Source organism: Lutra lutra, chromosome 6 (genome assembly GCF_902655055.1).
Source record: "Lutra lutra chromosome 6, mLutLut1.2, whole genome shotgun sequence".
In the NCBI taxonomy this organism is placed as follows: domain Eukaryota; kingdom Metazoa; phylum Chordata; class Mammalia; order Carnivora; family Mustelidae; genus Lutra; species Lutra lutra.
The window spans coordinates 80,617,283-80,638,294 of record NC_062283.1 but is presented as its reverse complement, the minus strand read 5'-3'; the positions used below and the strand labels follow the sequence as shown (position 1 = coordinate 80,638,294).

Sequence of the window (21,012 nt, the reverse complement as noted above, 5' to 3'; positions counted from 1 at the left end):
GAAATCATTCATCTAGTATTAAATTCCACACCCTATATATCATCTCACTTCTGTTAGAATGGTTTTATCAAAAAGAAATAACAAATACTGGCAAGTATGTGGAGAAAAGTGAACCCCTTCCTCACCTTTGGTAGAAATGCAACTTGGTGCAACCACTATAGAAAAAAGTCGGAAGTTTCCTCAAAAAAATTAAAAATAGGGGCACCTGGGTGGCTCAGATGGTTAACTGTCTGCGTTCAGCTCAGGTCATGATCCCAAGGTCATGGAATCAAGTCCTGTATGGGGCTGCCTGCTCAGCAGGAAGCCTGCTTCTCCCTCTCCTGGTTGTCTTCCCTCTCTCACTCTCTGTCAAATAAATAAATAAAAGCTTAAAAAAATTAAAAATATACCTATCATAGGATCTAGCAATCCCACTTCTGAGAAATGAGATCACTATTTCAAAAAGATGTCTGCATCTTTTTGTGTTCATTGTAGCATTATTTAAGATAGCCAAGACATAGAAACAACCAAAGTGTCCATTGATAAATGAATGGATTAGGAAGGTGTGCTATATATATAATGGAATATTATTCAACCATAAAAAAGAAGGAAATCTTGCCACTGGTGACATGAATGGACCTTAAGAATATTGCGCTAAGTGAAATAAGTCAGAAAGAGTAAAATAGGGTATAATCTCACTTATATGAGGAATCTAAAAAACAAAAACAAAAATGAATTCATAGAAACAGAGAGTAAGGGGCACCTGGGTGGCTCAGTCAGTTAAACATCTGCCTTTGGCTCAGGTCATGATTCCAGGGTCCTGGAATCACACCCACATCTGGCTACCTGCTCAGTGGGAAGCCTGCTTCTCCCTTTCTCTCTGACTCACCCCACTCTCATGCGTGTGTGTTCTCTCTCCCTCCCTCTCTCTCTCTCTTAAATAGTTTAAGAAAAAAAAAAAGAAAGAAAGAAAAAGAAAGAAAGAAAGAAAGAAAGAAAGAAAAGAAAAGAAAAAGGAACAGAGTAGATTGGTGGTTGTCAGAAGAGAGTGGGACAGGAAAATGGGTAAAGTGGTCAAAGTGTACAAACTTCTAGTTATAACATGATTAAGTTCTGAGGATCTAATATATAGCATGGTGACTGCAGCTAACAATACTGTATAGTGTACTTGGAAGTTGCTCCAAGAATAGATCTTAAAAGTTCTCACCATTAAAAGAAAAAAAAAAAGTTAACTATGTGAGGTGATAAATATGTTAACTAACTTTATTGTGGTAATCATTTCACAATATATATATTTATGTCAAATCATCACATCATACACCATAACTGTATACAGTGTTATATGTCAATTATATCTCTAAAAAGCTGGGGGAAAAATTCACCTGATAATACCTACATTAGAAATTTAAAAGCATTAATGCTATTCTAGAAAATGACATTCAGGTTTAAATTTAGAAAAGAAATACAAATAATATAAAGAAAAGAAATAGAATCTGAGAGGCCAATTTCATCATTTTGATTATACGGATTTACTAAAATCAACACTGAATGAATAAGGATGTTGGTACAGCAAACATAACTCCTCCCCTTCTTTTTTTTTTTTCAACCAAATGACCAAAGGATCTTGTAACATTTAGAAAAATAAGTACTAAGAAATAATTTGCTGGTACCAAACTATTTTTAGTTTGGTTTCATTGGTTTTATCCTTTCAAGAGAAATCCTTTTCCGTAAAAATCATTACAATGTCACCTGACTTTCCACATTGAAGTAATCTAGTCAACAATGACTTTCTTAAATTTTTATTGAGTATAGTTGACACATAATGTTACATTAGTTTCAAGTGTACAACATAGTGATTCAACAACTCTAGACATTATGCTATGCTCACCACAAGTATAGCTACAAACTATCACCATTAAATACTACTATAATATCACTGACCATAATATTTCCTAGGCCGTGCCTTTTATTCCTGTGACTTATTCATTCCTTAACTGGAAGCCTGTATCTCTCACTCCCCTTTACCCATTTTGGCCATCCCCCCATTTTCTACCCCCCATCTCTGGCAACCATCAATTTATTCTCTGAATTTATAGGTTTGATCCTGCTTTTCCAACAATTACTTTTTAATTCCTAACTTGAAGGGACACTTGTAGATCCTCATCTTCCTTGACCTCACAGTCACTTTTGTCCCTGTGATTATTTCTTCTACTTTGAAATTATTTCCTCAATCATGTTCCAAGATTCTGAATGTCTTGGTTTAATTCCCACTTAAATAATACTCTTGGGGGGCGCCTGGGTGGCTCAGTGGGTTAAAGCCTCTGCCTTCCGCTCTGGTCATGATCCCAGGGTCCTGGGATTGAGCCCAGCATCGGGCTCTCTGCTCGGCAGGGAGCCTGCTTCCTCCTCTCTCTCTGCCTGCCTCTCTGTCTACTTGTGATCTCTGTCAAATAAAAAAATAAAATCTTAAAATAATAATAATAATAATAATACTCTTGGGGTGCCTGGGTGGCTCATTTGGTTGGGCAACTGCCTTCAGCTCAGGTCATGATACTGGAGTCCCAGGACTGAGTCCCACATCAGGCTCCCTGCTCAGCAGTGAGTCTGCTTCTCCCTCTGACCCTCCCCCCTCTTGCACTCTCTCTCATTCTCTCTCAAATAAATAAGTAAAATCTTTTAAGAAAAATGATACTCTTTCTCAGTCTCTTTTAAGTTTCACCTTTCTCTGTTCCCTGTAAATGTGTGTTTTCCCCAAGTTCCTTCACTTGTACCCTTCTGATTCCAGTTAACCTTGTGTCCTGGAACACCTTAGTCAAGTCTCTGATTTCAGCTATGAATCTCAAATCTATATTTGCCTCTCAGATCTCCCTCCTGAACTCCAACCATGTGCCCATATGTCTATTCCACATCATTCATCTTTAAATCAATAGATCCCCAGTTGAACTCACCATTTTTCCTACTTGTTTTCCATACCCACTCCTTCAAAACACTTTGATGTGGGTCACTAACTATTAAGGTAAGCCAGAAACTGAGCAATCCACTTTAACCACTTTATCTTTTCCATCCCCCACTCCCTCTCTCATCCAGTCTTACCAATCTAAACTTCTTTTTTTTTTTTTTAAAGATTTTATTTATTTATTTGACAGAGAGAGAGATCACAAGTAGGCAGAGAGGCAGGCCAGAGAGAGAGAGAGGAGGAAGCAGGCTTCCTGCTGAGCAGAGAGCCTGATGTGGGGCTCGATCCCAGGACCATGACCTGGACCTGGATCATGACCTGAGCCGAATGCAGAGGCTTAACCCACTGAGCCACCCAGGCGCCCCCCAATCTAAACTTCTTAAATCGACCCCAACCTCTCAGCTCCTATCACTGCTCCTGTAGCTCAGGTACTTACCACTTCTTACCTGTAATACCTGATAATATCCTAGCAGACCCTCCCAGTTTGTTCTGAAACTTTATCTGCATGCCACACAGATGCTAGAGCTGTTACTCTTAATGGAGTGACTGGAAGGAAATCATATAATCCCATCCAAATGTTACAGAAGATGGGTGAAAAAAAGAAAAACTTTAATTAAATAAATCATGTTTATGATAATTTGGAAAATCTTACTGGAGATTATAAGATTATACTGTTTGCAGTAATAATTTTTATTTTGAACTTCAAAATATTTTAAAGGAAGCCATATGCTTATGTATATTGAAAGATGGCATGTGGGTTTTGTTGTGTTTTTTTTTTTAAAGAAAGAAAAAAGAAACTATACTGTATAAAACTCTTCAGTGTTTCCACATTCAGTTTAGAATTAGCATGTTTTATAAGGTTCTCAATGATCTGGCTCCTGTTTATCTCCCCCAGTTTATCATCCATGATCATTAAACATTAACAGTGCATAAAGCTACAAGTGATAAAGAGTTATTTGATGCCTTAATAGCTTTGCACATACTATTTTCTCTATTTGAAATACCCAAACCATAGGCTGGTGTACACACACACACACACACACACACACAATTTCCTCCTGGCTGGTATCTTCTTTTTCTTCAAGAAACACATCAAGTATAACCACCTTTAGAAAATCTTCTTTGACAACAAAATAAATTATTTTCAGGATAAAAAAAAAATATGCCTCTAAAGCTCTGCTCTCATCTTTAAATATCATGTGAATTCCTCCATTATATTACTCAACACACTGGAATGAAATGCTTGGTTTCCTTATCTATATTCCCTACTAGACAGTGGCTTCCGCAGAACAAAGATTACATTTTTCATCTCTATATCCCAATATCCAGCCTGGATTTAAATAAATGTTTTCTGGGGCGCCTGGGTGGCTCAGTGGGTTAAAGCCTCTGCCTCTGGCTCAGGTCATGATCCCAGAATCCTGGTATCGAGCCCCGCATTGGGCTCTCTGCTCGCTGGGGAGCCTGCTTTCTCTCTCTCTGCCTGCCTCTCTGCCTACTTGTGATCTCTGTCAAATAAATGAATAAAATCTTTTAAAATGAAATAAATAAATAAATAAATGTTTTCTGAAGCCATTTAGACATTTTTTTAAATGTTTTAGTAAATAGTAAACAAATCCCTTAATATAGCTTTGTTTTCAGCATTTCATGACTGATATTTTCGCTTACAATATAACACCTCCATAAAAAGAGAGTAACCATTAAATGAGTCACCCCATTCTTCAGATTATATATCAGAGCCACTGAAGTCTCAAGTACAATGAAAGCCTTTAAGACAAAATAAAACATAAAATACATATCTTTTAAAAATTCTTTACATGCAAAAGCTCGTCAGTTAGCTAAATAAATTAGGGTTAGTTCAGTTGGTTATTTTCTCTTTAATTGGCTTTAAAACTGAAATTTATAAGCCTTTTAACAAAAGAAAACAAATAGCTTCCAATAGACAGTACATAAAGAAATTTTGTGAATGCAAAGTAGCCCAAATAAATTACATGGCAAATTGTTTTAGAAGAAAATAGTCCGTTTAAGGAAGATAAACTTGCTATTATTAGCTAAGATGGTCCTTCAATGTCTTTATTACGTGTATTAATTATTACACAACCAACTATTTAGGTCAGCATGGATTTGTTCCTGTTGCACATACAATTAAATTCCAAAAATTTGAAGAATTACAAAAATAACATATTCTTAACCATCCTGAAAATGTTTAAAACATTTGATTGTCCGCCAAAAATTTTTATCATCTCTTATGCTAAAGAATTGCCTAGGAAATTTAAGAAATGAAAACAGCTTTTGTTTACTGCTCACCTGGTTTGTTGCACAATTACTGTATACACTGTGTGTAATCCGAATCCAGGGTGAGAAGACAGCTTTGCTGCCATCATCGTGATCACAGAGAAGAGTTACCTCCGGTGTCACAAGTCTCCCTGGCCATGGCCAGCACCTGGGTACTCAAGCCACTGTTACCCAACAGGCTATAAACAATGGTCCAGGGCACAGAAACTTTAGTCTATCATTCTATCTGCCAACTCTCTACGGTATCCTTGGATTTAACTCCCTTCATTGTCTAAACCTCTTCTTATCTATGAGACTCGTTCATTCTTCCACTTATTCATTTATTCTTTCACAAAAATGTGTTGAGTACTCACCTTGCGCACACTCTGTGCATTATGCAAGGTATATAGAGAATTCAAGATGAGGAAAATGAGCAATGTTCCTGCCCTTGTGGATTTTAGAGTTTATTTGGGAAGTACACATTATTAACTTAAATATGAATAATTCTAAAGTCGCTAAGTGTCATAAAGGAAAAATACATAGGGTAACTAAAGTATCTGATGGTAAAGTGAAAGAAAGAGGTCCTTCCCCATTTTATTACATTTTTGAAGTCCTGTTGGTCTTATTTCCCAGCCCAGAAGTTGTCTAGTGACTATCCATTGACCAAACCCTTATTTCTCAAATATCTTCATGGCTCCAGATATAGAGTTTGGCTCTGACCATTCAACTGTTATAAAAATAATGTTCTTCCATAAGATTTTCAAGTGATAGAGACATTCCTTAGACATGTCTAACTGTTTTAAAAATATTTTTAAGGGGGCGCCTGGGTGGCTTAGTTGTTAAATGTCTACCTTTGGCTCAGGTCATGATCCCAGTGTCCTGGGATCGAGAACCCACATCGGGCTCCCTCCTCAGTGGGAAGCCTGCTTCTCCCTCTCCCATTCCCCCTGCTTGTGTTCCCTCTCTCTGTGTGTCTCTCTCTGTCAAATATATAAATAAAATCTTTAGAAAATAATAAAATAAAAAATAAAAATAAAAATATTTTTAAGTATATACCTTTTAATTCTGCACATATTTTCAACTTGTGCAATTTCTTGGAGTAATGGTACCATAAGCTTATTGTCCATTTTGTAAATGTAGAAAAGAGATATTTTGGATAGTGAATGGCCCTAAAGTAAGCTTTTGGGCTTATTCCAAATGCTGAAGCCTTGATGGCATTGTACAAAAGTTATGGGGAAAATGAACAGTTAAGGCTCCTTTCTGAGACAGTGTGTGACTGGAGTCAGACAAAAGAGAAAAAGAATACTTTTGAAAGTCTCACAGTTCTCTTGAAGGATAATAATAAAGTTATCTTGTGAGAGACACATAATTACTGAGCACTATAAGTGGCCCAGCACTCGCTTGTATACCACACTTCTATGCCAAGTGAAGATTCAGTCCTACTGGGATGATATTTAAAGCATCCCAAACTGTAAAACTGGTGTCCATTGTTTAAAAACTTGAGCCTGACTCTTTTTGCATATGGAACAAATTCTGTATAAATATTAATTTGACAACTGTCAGTGCCACACATTCGGAGTTAGTGTTATATAAACTGTCAACCCAAGACAGGTTGAAGAGGGGGTAGATATACTCTGGGGAATCCATCTTATCAGTCTGCCCCACATCTTTTTTTAAGTAAGGGAGCTGACAGAGTCAAGGGCAAAGTAAGGAGAGCTGCAGATTTTATGGATCCTCTCAGGTTAGAATTTTACTGCTGCAGCACAGATACATCCGTGGCTTTAAAATTCCCCCTTCACTAGCACCATGATTTTACCATTGAGGTCAAAGATCGGTAACTAGTTCTAATTCAGGACATGAAGACTCTTCCTGGGAATAAGGATACAATACTACTGTAGACATAAGTCTCTTTCCCAACATTCTGAACCTTTTAGACGTGAGAATTCCAGTGCACAGGGGGGCAGAAAAAGCAGAAACAGAGCAGCCCTTAACCAAAAATACCTTCAAGGTCAAATACCCCTCTCAAAGTCACAGGGTCATGGAGCTCTTGCCATGCTTGCCTCTGCCCCACCTGGCTCACCAACTTGACTTGGTGCCAGTTCAAATCTTTCAAATCAAACCACCTGCTCAGTCCCTCCCTAGGACCTTGATCAAGGCTGACTACAGTTTCTCAGCCCCAGGCAAGAGGCTAGGCCAGCTCTTCAGCTAACACGGAGGATTTGAGGAGCCCAGGAGCTGCTGGCTAGTCCACACTCCCTCCTAACTCCCGCTGCTTCCCATCCCCTCGAAGCTATCAAAGCTGTGGGCACATGAACTAGTTCTGGCTTTGAAAACCATAAACACATACACAGATAATTCTTTTTATAGAGCCTTACCCTGGGCATGCAGCTCTACTTTAAACTCTGTTGGATCAGTGCAAAACTTTTCTTGAAAAGAGCCAGTTTATATTTTGTGCCTGTTCCTCTTTATGCCAAGGTTATATTTTAGCTGCATCCTACTATACCACATTATTTTGTTTCTTTTTCACCCACCCCTGGTGAAGCTTTTCTACCTCGACCCTCTAGAATAGGTATTTAGATATCCTAAAATTATTAATTACCCACATAACACCCTGCCTAACAAAGTGGTGTGCAATAACATCCTTTCTTTGCCCAAAAAGTTTTGAGACTGTCATCACTTGTCAGTTAATATTAATTGTGATTTGGGATGACAATGATAAGAAAATATGGTATATTTAGCAGACACAGCTTACTAAACCATATACAAGATTAGTAAGTACTATACTATCCAGCCTGAAGGGTTACTTCCCTGCATGAGTGGCTATTTGCAAAGCTGATTTACAGTGTGGCAAAGAAGAAAATGGGATGATATACAGCAGGAGAGATGCTGTCCGAATTGCCATGCAGGCCCTGTTCTCAAGTACTACCTACCATAAATTCTCACAAGATAGAGTATATACCAGAGGAAGAAGTGAGCCATTTTCTTTATGCTTCTTCCATTCTGCCAGAACTTGCAAATTACAATAGGAAAAAGTGGAAAAGAGCCTCTACTTTGAAATCAAGAGTGGACAGCATCAGACAAAGAGCAGGTCTGTGACTGGTTCCAACTCGGGATGGGTTTACCTGACCTTAGGCAACACTGAATCTTAATCATTTAAAAAGATGTTTAAAACCAATAAAAACATACCAAAAATCAGAAATGAATAGTGATCTTGTCCATTGTCCCTCAGCTCTCGTTGATATATCCTTGAGATGGTCTTACCAGAATCCAAATGGGTGAATTTATAGTCCACAGAAGTTATTAATACTAGCAATGTTGGTGAACTTTGATGCTCATATGATGATGTTATATTCTAACTTTTTTATATAAAGACATAAATAATCCCAAATATTGGGTGGAATTTTGTTTCTTAAAATTCACATAGCAACATTTCAAACAAATCTCTCAAAAGCTGTTAGGATATTATGCAATTAAAAAATAGTGGATAGGACAAGCAATGAAATTAAAAATTACTTCAGGCTTTCTTCAAGTTCAGTGAAGGTTGGAATGTAAAAAGTAAATTTTAGGAGTAAGTTATTTGGAAATGTCCTATACTGCAATCACTCAACAAAATGTCTGATATGCACAGGGCAAAATGTTAAGTGTGGGAGTTGCATTAGTTAAAAATACAGATAAAACTCCTACCTTCCTGGAGCTTATACCAGCAGGAAATGTACAAATTAAACAGATAATTACAAGAGTTGAATAATCACAAAGGCTCAGAGTGCTGCAAACAGAGTGGTTGAAATACATACATGATCACTACACAGCAAATGAAGTTTTAATTGGATGAAGGGAGTTAATAATAGGGACCATGAGTCAATTGAGATTCTTGATTCATGAGATGAGAATTACACTGTTAGGAGTAAAGAGCATCATCAGAGAGCAAGACTGGTCACTGGATGCCAAGACCTTTGCAATTCAGGTTAAGAGTTGAGAGTCTCTTTCAGCAAGACGTCTCAAAACGAGTGAAAAAGGACCTATTCCATTTGTATCCCCAGATTTATGTTAGTACAAAATTTTGAAATTTAGTGATCACAAGAGAGTGGACAACAATTTTCCTGGATACTGAAATTTATACGTACAGTCAGTTGTCTTTACCAGTTTTCTGAAATTGATAAACTTGATGGAATTGTACCCATTAAAGCAGAAATGTAAGTTTATTCTTTGTGTGTCGAATATACTAAAAAAAAATTCTTAAAGATTTTTTCCTAATACTAAATTAAGCACAATTTCTATTTTTTAAATTTTTAAAAGAATTTATTTGAGAGCAAAAGTGTACAGACAAGAAGGGGGAGGGGCAAAGGGAAAAGCAGGCTCCCTGCTCAGTAGGACACAGGGCTCCATGCCAGGACCCCAGGATCATGACCTGGGCTGAAGGCAGACATTAAACCGACTGAGCCACCCAGGTGCCCCCACAATCTTTATTTTTTTTTATTTTATTTATTTATTTGACAGAGAAGCAGGCAGAGAGAGAGGAGGAAGCAGGCTCCCTGCTGAGCAGAAAGCCCGATGCAGGGCTCGAACCCAGGACCTGGGATCATGACCTGAGCCGAAGGCAGGGGCTTAACCCACTAAGCCACCCAGGTGCCCCCAATCTTTATATTTTAAGTAGCATATAGGGAATGACATAAAAATCCAAATGAGTATGTAAGATACATGAAGAAACTTCAAAGAAACTACCTTTCCAGACACCCTCCAAATACACACTTACAGTTTCCAGTGGAGACATAATTTTACTCTTCTGATTTTAGAGATGTGTAATTGAAAGTTTTCTGAGAAGAACTTTGCAGTTTATATGCACCTTTGCAAATAGGTGGCTCACCCCCCCCCTTTTTTTATTATGCTATGTTAGTCACTGTACAGAACATCATTAGTTTTTGAAAGGTGGCTTTTTGACCTTCAACAAGTTACTTACTTTTTGAGTGTCAGTATCTTCACTTGTAAGATGGATTTAATAATCCCTCCACAGATTTGTGAGTTTCCAACTATGAAATGCTAACCCTTTCCTAACGTAAAACATATACTCACTGGAAGTTTCCTAGTCTCTTTTCCTATCTCTGTCCTCACTTCGCTAAAACCAAACAAGAGAAAGGGGGAAAAAGAGAGAGAGAGTGAAGGAGAGAATAGAACAGAAAATTTCCTTCTCTTTCTCACAGAGCTGGAGTCAGAATGAGACACACCTTCCAGGCACAGGAGAAAGTAGTGAAAACAGATTTGCATTTTAGGTATCCCATGGTGATTGAGTGGAAATCTCGCCCTTAATTTAGTGCCAAACACAAAGTAGGTGCTTAACATTGAATTAATTGAATGTAATGAAAAGAATGACTAAATTGAATGCCTAAACTGCAGGAATAAATAAATGAATGGCATGGCATCCATCTCAAAGTGTCTTTGTACCTTTATACTTTTTTTTTTTTTTGGTGCTATTTTCTCTTAGATCAGTGGCTTTTCACCCTGGCTATATAATAAAATCAACTGGCAACCTTTAAAATTGCCCAGACCGGGGCCCCTGGGTGGCTCTGTTGGTTAAGTGTCTGACTCTTGATTTCAGCTCAGGTCATGAACTCAGCGTCCTGAGATCAAGTCCCCACATCAGGCTCCATGCTTATCAGGGAATCTGCTTGAGATTCTCTCTCTCTCCCTCTCTTTCTGCCCATTTCCCCACCTCACGTGCTCTCTCTCTCTCTCTCATAAACATATTTTTAAGAAAAAAATAAAATTGCCCAGTTCAATTGCCTCAGAACCTTGGGGGAGGGGAAGCATCAGTAGTTAGTTAATGTCCCCCAGGTGATTCCAATGTAATGTCAACATTGACCACAATAAAAGGTTCAGCTCTTTTATGTTAGTCCGTGTCCTGCCTCATACATACTAACTTGATGACAAACATCACCATCACCATTCCCTTTTAATCCATCTTTAACCCATGTCCTAGTTTACTGACCAGTGGGCATTAAATGATGCAGTCCTCATTGGATCTTGGCCCTTCTAGAAACTAAGCTAGATGTGTAATGGTGTGTAATAGCAGAAAAATTAGATAGATTTGAAATTGGTTACAATTCTACAATTCCATCTGAGCAATAAAATGACCTGGGAATTAAGTTCTCCCTCTATCTCTATATTTCTCTACCACTATATATTAAAAACCCAGCCCCAATCACATACCAATTGAATCAGAATCTCTTCAATTGGGACCCAGACGTCAAAATGTTTTTTTCAAACCTAGGGAAACTTTCTGCAAAGCAGAAATTTGTTTATATTCTTGTATACAGATGGCCGCTTGCCACAGCCTTCCATACAATTGGCTCCAGCTGTCAATGGAGAAAGCAAAGCAGCATGATGAGACCCTTATGTAAATACAATCTTGCTGGTTCCTTTTGAAATATGTAGAGTTTCTCCCTTTGGAGAAACCCAAGTCCTGCATTCATCACTACTGTTCCAGGTAAGGTAAGGTCAAAGTAAGGACAGCATCTTTCCTATGCCCTCTCTGATCTGCAGGATACAAATGTAGCCTAGACATACCACACCCTTCTTAAACCCAAATTTTCCATTTAATTCCACATTTTTGGAGCCTGATATTCTCATAAAGTAAAGCTGCCTGTCCATTATTGGAGCTTTCATCGCATTTATAAATAAGCCTATTAATGGTGAAATATCAATCTTTCTCTTCTTCCAGAAAGCATAAGAATAGATACTACTACTTTACAGAGATGAATAAATGTGATCATATCTTGGACATTTTGGTTCCTTAGAGTCTGTTATTGCTTGTTTTTCCTTTTCTTTGTTCTTTTTTTAAGATTTTATTTATTTATTTGACAGAAAGAGGGAGAGAGAGCACACGCACAAGCGTGGGGAGCAGCAGAGGGAGAGGAAGAAGCAGACTCTCTGCTGAGCAGGGAACCCAGTGCAGAGCTCAATCCCAGGACCCTGGGATCATGACCTGAGCTGAAAGAAGACGCTTAACTGACTAAGCCACCCAGGTGCCCCTCCTTTTCTTGGTTCTTGATACCACCTTTCCCTCCTTCCCTTCTTCACAACATTTATTCTTTCTTCTCCAAGAAAATCATGTTAAAAATGTAGTACTATTCCACCATATTTTTCAGTATGCACATGCATAGAGAGATTGTTTTCATGATTTGCTACCAAAAAAATCTTATTACATATACTTCTCTGATTCTTTTCCTTTTAACCCAATAATACCTTATAGAAATTCTGCAAAGTACCTCAATCTAGCTCTAATTCATTTTTAATAGCTGAAAAATAATTCATTATATACAACTATAAAATTCAACCATCATAGTGGACACTCACTTTTTTCCCATTTAAAAAAAAAATTTATTTATTTGAGAGAGATAGAAAGAAAGAGAGAGAGAGCATGAGCAGGAGCAGCAGAAGGAGAGGAAGAGAAAATCTCACGCAGGCACAATGCTTAGTGTGGAGGCCCAAACGGGGCTAGATCTCATGACCCTGAGATCATGACCTGAGCTGAAACCAAGAGTTGAACGTGCCACCCAGCACCCCATTTTTTAGGCATGGAGCCCATTGTGGGCTTAAATTTACAACCCTGAGATAAAGACCTGAGCTGAGATCAAGTCATATTATTAACCAACTGAGCCACCCAAGCACTCTTTTTTTCCTGTTTTTGTGATACTATGAACAAGTTTAATTAATCATCTTTATATATTTATACTCATATATTGGTGCCTTTAATTCTATGGCCTAACTACCCAGTATGAAATTACTAGGTAAAAGGGAATACGAGGTGGTTTTTTTTTTTCCTTTTTAATTATGATAGTTGTTACTAGATATCCTTTACCCCAAAACTAAGAATTCACACATCCACTAGCAATTTCTGAAACTCCTCTTTTCCACCACAAGCAATAGGAAGATATCAGTGTTTTGGTGTTTTTTTTTTGTTGTTATTTTTGTTAATTTAGGCCAATCTAACCAGGTTATAATGCCATCTCAGTTAGTTTAATTTGCATCTTCAACTCCTAGTGAGTTTGATCATCATTTCATTCAGTGATATTTTGCATCTGCTGTACTATGAATTGTCCACTCACGTCCTTTGTCCATTTCTTTTTTCATTTAGAAGCAATACCTTCAATGATTTTTTTAAGGGATTTTTAACATTTTATTTTATTTCTTTTTTAAAGTAAGCTCTACACCTAATGTGGAGCTTTAATGGAGGGCGGAGATCAAGACTCACATGCTCTACCAGCTGAGCCAGCCAGGCACCCCCTTTTCAGCGATTTTTAGCTTTTCACCATTTAGGGAAGAAATCAGTTTCAGCTATGTTTTTGGTAAATGCACTTTATGATTGTAATGTGTTTTTTTCTAAATGTTTTACTGGAAATCCCTAATAAATTTTTTAAATGCTGTTTTCAACATCCATTGTTATGAACATGTTTATTCTCTTTAAGTTTGTTTTATATTCAATCACGGATTAAATTTTGGTGGCAGATTTCCTGATAATAAATCACCGTCCATTGGTAAAATAAGACTTTTATCATAGTATACTGATTGATAAATTATAAAAATTCTTTTTCTAATATTTCATTCTTTTACTTGTTAAAACATAAGATTGACCTATAATATTTTCTTTACTTAAGGGATATAAAAATGTTATATTTATGGTCACATACATGTACATGTATATACATATACATACAATATTGCTTTACTCAAAACAAGTTTTATTTATTCGCTACCAGAACTATTCAAGATTGAAAACATTATCCTAAAATTTTGTTATAAATTCTGCTGGATCTAATTTAGTTTCTAATAGATTTTAGTTTATTTAGTTGCTATGCTGGCTACATAAAAGGTATATCTCCTTTATAAATAGTAATTTTATTATTGTAGAATATCTTAATTCTGATTAGTGTCATTATCCTTAAATTTCAGCTTTTCTGATATTTATAATACTATTCCTGCCTAGTTTGTTTGAATCTACGTCATATCTCTCAGCTGATCCCTTTGTTATAACATGTTTCCTGTAAAGTCAGTACAGAGCTGTGCTTTTTTTGTTTCAATTTGATGGTCTCTTTCTTGTAAAGGGAGTCCTCAGTCAATTAACATTTAATGCAATGACAGAACATTTTATCCCTTATGTTACTTGTTTATCATGTATAGTCAGTTCTGGTATGGTGATTTTGTTTAAATATGAATTTGTTCCAACATGATTGACATGTTAGGGAAAACTTTGGAAATAAATTTCATGTTTTCTTATGAATCACTTCATGAGTAATATCCTTAAAGGCAGGAAACTACTGGTTGAACTTAACCAAAAATAAATGAATAAATGTTTATGCCTGGAATGACTCCAAGTGTTGTGAAAGTCAATAAGAACAAGACCTAAAAAAAGAAGAAGGAACTGAAAGATTGTTGAGCATATAAATTAAAGATCAAATAGTACAACAATGAGTTCTCACAATCAAAGAGAAAGCATTACTTACTATATACAAAGACCTCAATCACCAAACCCTGCAGAGCTGGCTCCTTTTAATCCTACTAGCAACTGTTTTGGTGGTTCTAAACATCAGTACCATTCCCTGTTGGTATAGCTGTGAGTGCACATGAGGAAACTACAGATGGTGTCTGTCCAGCAGTGATACCCAAGTCAGTCAAAGAGAAGGCCAGGCATTGGATAAAATTTTAAATACTGATGAAACAAGTTATCTATTATAAACACGTGCCTTGAAGGAACTACATCTCAAAGACAAACATGCTTCCAGATTTAATGCTGCAAAAGACTGCAAATGTTGATAGCCCTTCTTCTACCCCTTTACAGAAACTCAATCTGCAACCATTCCAGCTCCCACTTTCACAAGTAAATGGCAGTCTTTTTCAAGGTAATTTTGAGATATTTATTGTAGTATTTATGTATTATTTTAACAATTTGGCATATTAAGCTGTCCTGCCCATTTTTATTAGGTTCTAATCTTATTATCGCTGATAAAGGTTTTGAGTGTTGTGGTCCTCACCCCATTTTTCCCATAAGCCTTGTGGTTTTTTAATTCTATGATTTTGTAGAAGGCAGTCATTTTGGAAACAAATATGTTGAGTCATAGAACGGACTGTATTTTTTTTAAATATTCTGTTTATTTATTTGACAGACAGAGATCACAAGTAGGCAGAGAGGCAGGCAGAGGGGGAGGGAGAAGCAGACTCCCTGCTGAGCAGAGAGCCCAATGTGATGTGGGGCTTGATCCCAGGACACTGAGATCATGACCTGAGCCAAAGGCAGAGGCTTAACCCACTGAGCAACCCAGGTGCCCCAGAACTGACTGTATTTTTATATTCTCTTTCCTTCTTTTTCCTTTTCCTTATTTTTGCTGGTTACATTATGAACTTATTTCTGCTTTTATTCATGTTAATTAATCTATTTTTCCACCTTTTAATGGTTATATTAATGAGACTGTTAATCAGACACATATCTTTCCTATCTTCCTACTATTAAAAAAGCAGATGTCTGGCTCAGTGGGCAGAGCATGCAACTCCTGTTCTCAGGGTTGTAAATTCGAGCCCCACATTGGGTGTAGAAATTATTTAAAAATAAAATCTTAAAAAAAAAACCACAAATTTAGTTTTTATGCACATGCCATATTTCTATCTCTCTGTTACCTAAAATAAAGGATGAGTATTTAATAATAAGATTTTTTTAATCAGATGGCCAAGTTTTTTTCAACCAAGATGCTGTAATTCCATAGTAGCTCCTGCTTTTCTATCATTATTCATAAACACACACACACACACACCCTCAGACCCACACCCCACACCAAATGAGCTATGCTTAGTTTTCCCCTCTTCTGCATGCCCCAGACAAAGCTTTTTAAACGTGTTTACTTTTCTCTTCTCCCACCCACTGCAAATTCTTTGGTTTTGCTCAAATAATGTAGTACTTTGGGTTGTAGGCTAGCATTCAGTCCCCATATTTCCTTTAGTTTCAAGATTCCATAATTAACATTTACAAATCAGGAGGATACTCTTATCCATACAGGGTTAGCTATATATGGCTACATATCTTCTCCATCACAGAGTCTCTCTTCTATTTTACCTATTGTTTGAATACATTGTTTTCTCAATTATTTTCTTCTAATGCAGCATATACTCCATGGTTTGCATAATCATAAGTATTTTTCTCACACCCTGAAATATATCTTTTATGAGTACATTAGGATTCCTGGCTTGAAGCCTTTCTCCCTTCAAGATGTTATTCCATCTCTTCTATATTTACCTCTTACAGATGAGGAGTCCATTGATAGTCAAATCCTCTTTCCTTTGTAAGAATTATTTTCCTTCTTTGGGGCGCCTGGGTGGCTCAGTAGGTCAAGTCTCTGCCTTCAGCTTAGGTCATGATCCCAGGGTCTTGGGATCCAGCCCCACATCAGGCTCCCTGATTGGCGAGAAGCCTGCTTTTTCCTCTCCCATTCTCCCTGCTTGTGTTCCCTCTCTCGCAACCTCTCTCTCTGTCAAATAAATAAATAAAATCTATTAAAAAAAGAATTATTTTCCTTTTTTGGATAGAGGCCTATAAGGATATTTCTCTCTTTTTAAAAAGATTTTATTTATTTGAGAAAGAGAGACAGAGATACTGAGAAAGCATGAGCCGGGAGGAGAGGGAGAAGCAGGCTCCCCACTGAGCTGGGAGCCCTGAGGTGGGACTTGCTCCCAGGACCCTGGGATCATGACCTGAGCTGAAGGCAAATGCTTAACCAACTAAACCACCCAGGTGCCCTATAAGGATCTTTCTTTAAACATTTTACCATGAAATCTTTATGTCCATGTCTTTTCTCATCAATTCTACTTGAAAATAGCTAAGTTCTCTTGGGTGTCTTCATCAGAGACTTTTTCTACTATTGGTTTAATCATTTCTCTTCTCTGTCCATTCTTTGTTCTCCTTCTAGAACTCAATTTGTTTACATTGTTAAAAAGATTTATTTATTCATTTTAGAGAGAGAGAGCCCATTAGTTGGTGGAAGGGCTGAGGGAGAGGAAGAGACTTTTCAAGCAGGCTCCCAGCAGAGTGCAGAGCCTGTAATGGGGCTTGATCCCAGGACCCTGAGATCATGACCTGAGCCCAAACCAAGAGTCAACAAAGCCACCCAGGTGCCCCTCCATTTATTTACATTTTATAGTTATCTTACAAATGTTGTGTAATTAATATAAATCTACTTTCATAAACAATACATTGAAATATTTCTTTCCTTTCAGATCACTGTTTTTCAGCTCATTGTATCCATTAAGTTACTCTTGAAACATAACAGATAAACTCAGTTGCATAATACAATTAAGCATTGTATTTCTTAATCATATAAAGTGTAAATGGTGAAATTGGGGTAGTCTGCTCTGCTCAGTCAACCTGGTCTGGTGGAGACTTCTCACATTCTACATAGGGCTTCCTAGGTCACCACAGGCATCTACCTCCAGCTAAGATATAGGGAGAGTGAGGGATTGCCATTAGAAGTTGGCATGTCAGTTCTATAATTGATGCACATTACTTCTCAGTCTTCATTAGCAAGAACTTGACTGTATGGGCCTTTGTAAGTGCAAAAATGGCTAGGGAATGAAATCTACTGTATGGACCAAGGTCAGGTTGTTCCAAGATGTCCCACTTTGGCATGAACAAATTTTTAGTTAAAGGCAATCAAAACCCAGCAGATTCAGGAAAAGCTACATTACCTTCCCCTCCATTGCCTGCTTATAGCAGGAAGAGAGCTATTAACAAATTCCTCTTTGTCTAGGAAAGTTATCTACATAATGTGGCAACTTTTATTTTCCAAACATCTCCTCTCACTTTCCCACGAAGGATCTTTCTCCCCTTTGTTTCCTTCAGATACCCTACCCCGCTTCTTAGCTCATATAAGCATCATGTTACCTCACTATCTTTATAGCTCCCGTCTCTGTGTGGATTCTCTGTACCTATGCTTTTAAACTAGAGTCTTCTCCTAATGGCTCACATCAGCATAATTCCTGGTGTAGCTAGAACGAACTTGAAGGGCAAAGAATTCTTCCTCTTTAACACTACCTTACATGCCCACAAAAAAGAGAGGCTGGGTCTTATGGAATACATAGCAGTCCTGTCATCTTCACCAAAGACCACCACTCTTTTAATTCTTCTGATAAATTCTTTGGTGAGGAAAATTTTTTTGGGGAGGGAGTGAATTTTACTTTTGCTTGCTTGCTTGCTTTTACTCCCCAAAAAGATGTCTTGAGAAGTACTTCAATCTCCTTGAGTATTCTGTGTTTCAGTTCGAACTATTGTCTACCTCTTCCAGGAGCTCATTTTCCTTTGACATGTTTTATTTGTTCTGAGTGATCTTCCTTTCTTAGTTACCAGTACTTTTTAGAAGTTTTTGGCTTGTTTCATTTTTTTCTGCTCAGTGGCACTCAAGGCTGATTGGAGTATACCAAAGTGAAGAAAGGGGGACAAATATTGGAGGCCTCTCTTATAGTCCAGCAGCCATTAAGAAATGCTTGCTAAAGCACCTGTTGTTCTCTCCCTGGCTTGAGTAACTGGAAGAAGTCTGAGGAGAGTCCAATTCTCTTTTATTTAACAACAACAACAAAAAAAAAAAGTAAAAGAAAAGAAAGTCTTCTTTTTTAGAAACCAATGACCATCAGGCCCGCAAATATGTTGATCTTCTACTGTGTTTCCACTAATCTCTAAGGGCAATGCTCTCTACAGATTCCAGGGGTTTTAACGGTTTAGTTCAAGCCTCTTTTAATAGTCTTGGGAACTTGCCCCACCCACCTGTTCAATGGGTTCCAGCAACCATTTGAATCAAGAGAGACAGACAATTTGGATGGAGTAGGTATAGAAGGGAGGAACACCAATTCAGCTCACTGTCTTCCTAGAAACTGTTTCAAATCTTTACACATTAACTTACAGAGATATTTTTCCCAGCAAGCAAAGATTTAATGTTAATCTTAATGTTAATGTTAATCTGTCTGCTTGTCCCTTGTTTAATGAAGAAATATATGAATAAATTGCAAAAAATTAAGATTCTATGATATTTTAAAAGAAATGTAATTGCACCTACCCCAAGAATGTATAATAACAGAAACTCAATTATTGATATATCAAAACCTGTATTTACATTGGTAAATAGCTATGAATCCATCATAACTGGCATTAATTTCATAAAAAGGACTATGCATTTTTTTTCTTTTTAAACACTAAGTAGGGGCACCTGGGTATTTCAGTCAGTTAAGTATCTCCCTTTGGCTCAGGTCATGACTTCAGGGTCCTGGGATCAAGTCCCACATCAGGCTCTCTGACCATCAGGGAGTGTGCTTTTCCCTCCCACACTTCCTCTATTCTCTATCTGATAAATAAATAAATAAATAAAGTAAACCACTAAGTAAATAAAGATTCTGAAATTTCATCTTGAACTTCAGACTAAAATATTTGACTTATGAAGTCTAAATGACTACCAATTTAAATTAATGGGACTTACTCTAAAGATAAAATATAAAGATTCTATAAAACACTAATATTCATATATCTTCATATTAAATTTTAGTAACTAGTACTTCCTAACTTTATTTGTACTAATTACTTTCTAAAGTAATTGTGAATAACAAATTCTGTTCTCTATTATTTTAACATCATTTATTATAATTAAATTGGCTTGAAAATATCTTTTTTGCCCTGGAATGAAAGGAAAAGCTTAGAAAGAACTAAAGGAGCTATTATTTTGATTTGAACAACAATTACCCTTTTGCTCCCTTCACAACTCTTACTTCCAATCCAGGGTTTGATAATTTAGACAAAAGAAGAAACAGGTAATGAAAAGAACTGTATGAAACTACCTCTTTTTCACAATAATTCAAAACTCCACTTTTAAAGGCCAAATGACTACTATATTTATTATTCAATAAACTTGTAATTTCTAAGTATTACTCCTAATTCTATTAACGGTCAGGCCACTTGTTTTTCCCAGGGAGTTTGCCATAATGGAATTACCTTTCAAATTGCACACAGTTACATTCAATAGCACTAAAGCACTCCTACTGTGAGCATTAATTGGCACAATCTACCGTCACTTGCAACTAATGAAAATACAAATAACAAATTACACATTTTAAAACTACATTTGAGTTTGAAAATCTGTTACTCATTCTGAATAGAAGGAAATGTCTGTGGTAACTGGGTAAACATATGATTGCTTACATCTGATATGTTTTCTATTTATTTATTCATTCATTCATTCATTTACTCATTCATCTATTTTTAAGTAAGCTCTACATTTAATATGGGGCTTGGACACCCAACCATGAGATCAAGAGTTGCATGCTCTATCAACTGAGTCAGCCAGGCATTCCCTGATATGTTTTCTAATAAGAGAATTTCATGTGCAAAAACAATCTAGTTACTTATAACTATGGGGACTCCTTTTGTTTTTATGAAACCTACCCCCAAAAAATAATTCAAGAAAAGGCCAATATAGTAAATCATGGCTCTCATATAAAATTTAAGTTTTGTATTTTTAAAACAGTATATATTTTGTAGCAGATATTGGGGAACACTAATAGAGATTATGTCTATAGGACAAGTACAGTCAGGATGGGAGACAAGTATTATAGTTTAATAAAATGAGTTACAATGGAGTACAAGAAGCAATGAAAGCTATATTAGTTCAGATCACATTAGTAGCATAGGGGTAAAAAAGTCTTCCCTTCCTGCCTTCTAGGTTCTTTGGCTGGTTTCATAATTAAATTGATATTAGATAGGTTAACAAGAGAAAAACTAACAAAAGTTT

At 36.8% G+C, this 21,012-nt stretch overlaps 1 long non-coding RNA gene across 2 annotated transcripts in view; it reads left to right on the top strand.

The window, feature by feature from the left end:
- Positions 1–21,012, top strand: part of LOC125103206 (uncharacterized) — an 86,846-nt gene that overhangs the window by 12,011 nt on the left and 53,823 nt on the right. Inside the window, exon 2 of one of the 2 annotated variants that reach the window (XR_007128319.1) lies at positions 11,518–11,687. The exons of the other annotated variant lie outside the window; for it this stretch is intronic. This is a non-coding gene — a long non-coding RNA (uncharacterized LOC125103206). The remainder of the gene's footprint in view (positions 1–11,517; positions 11,688–21,012) is intronic. 2 annotated transcript variants of the gene reach the window in all.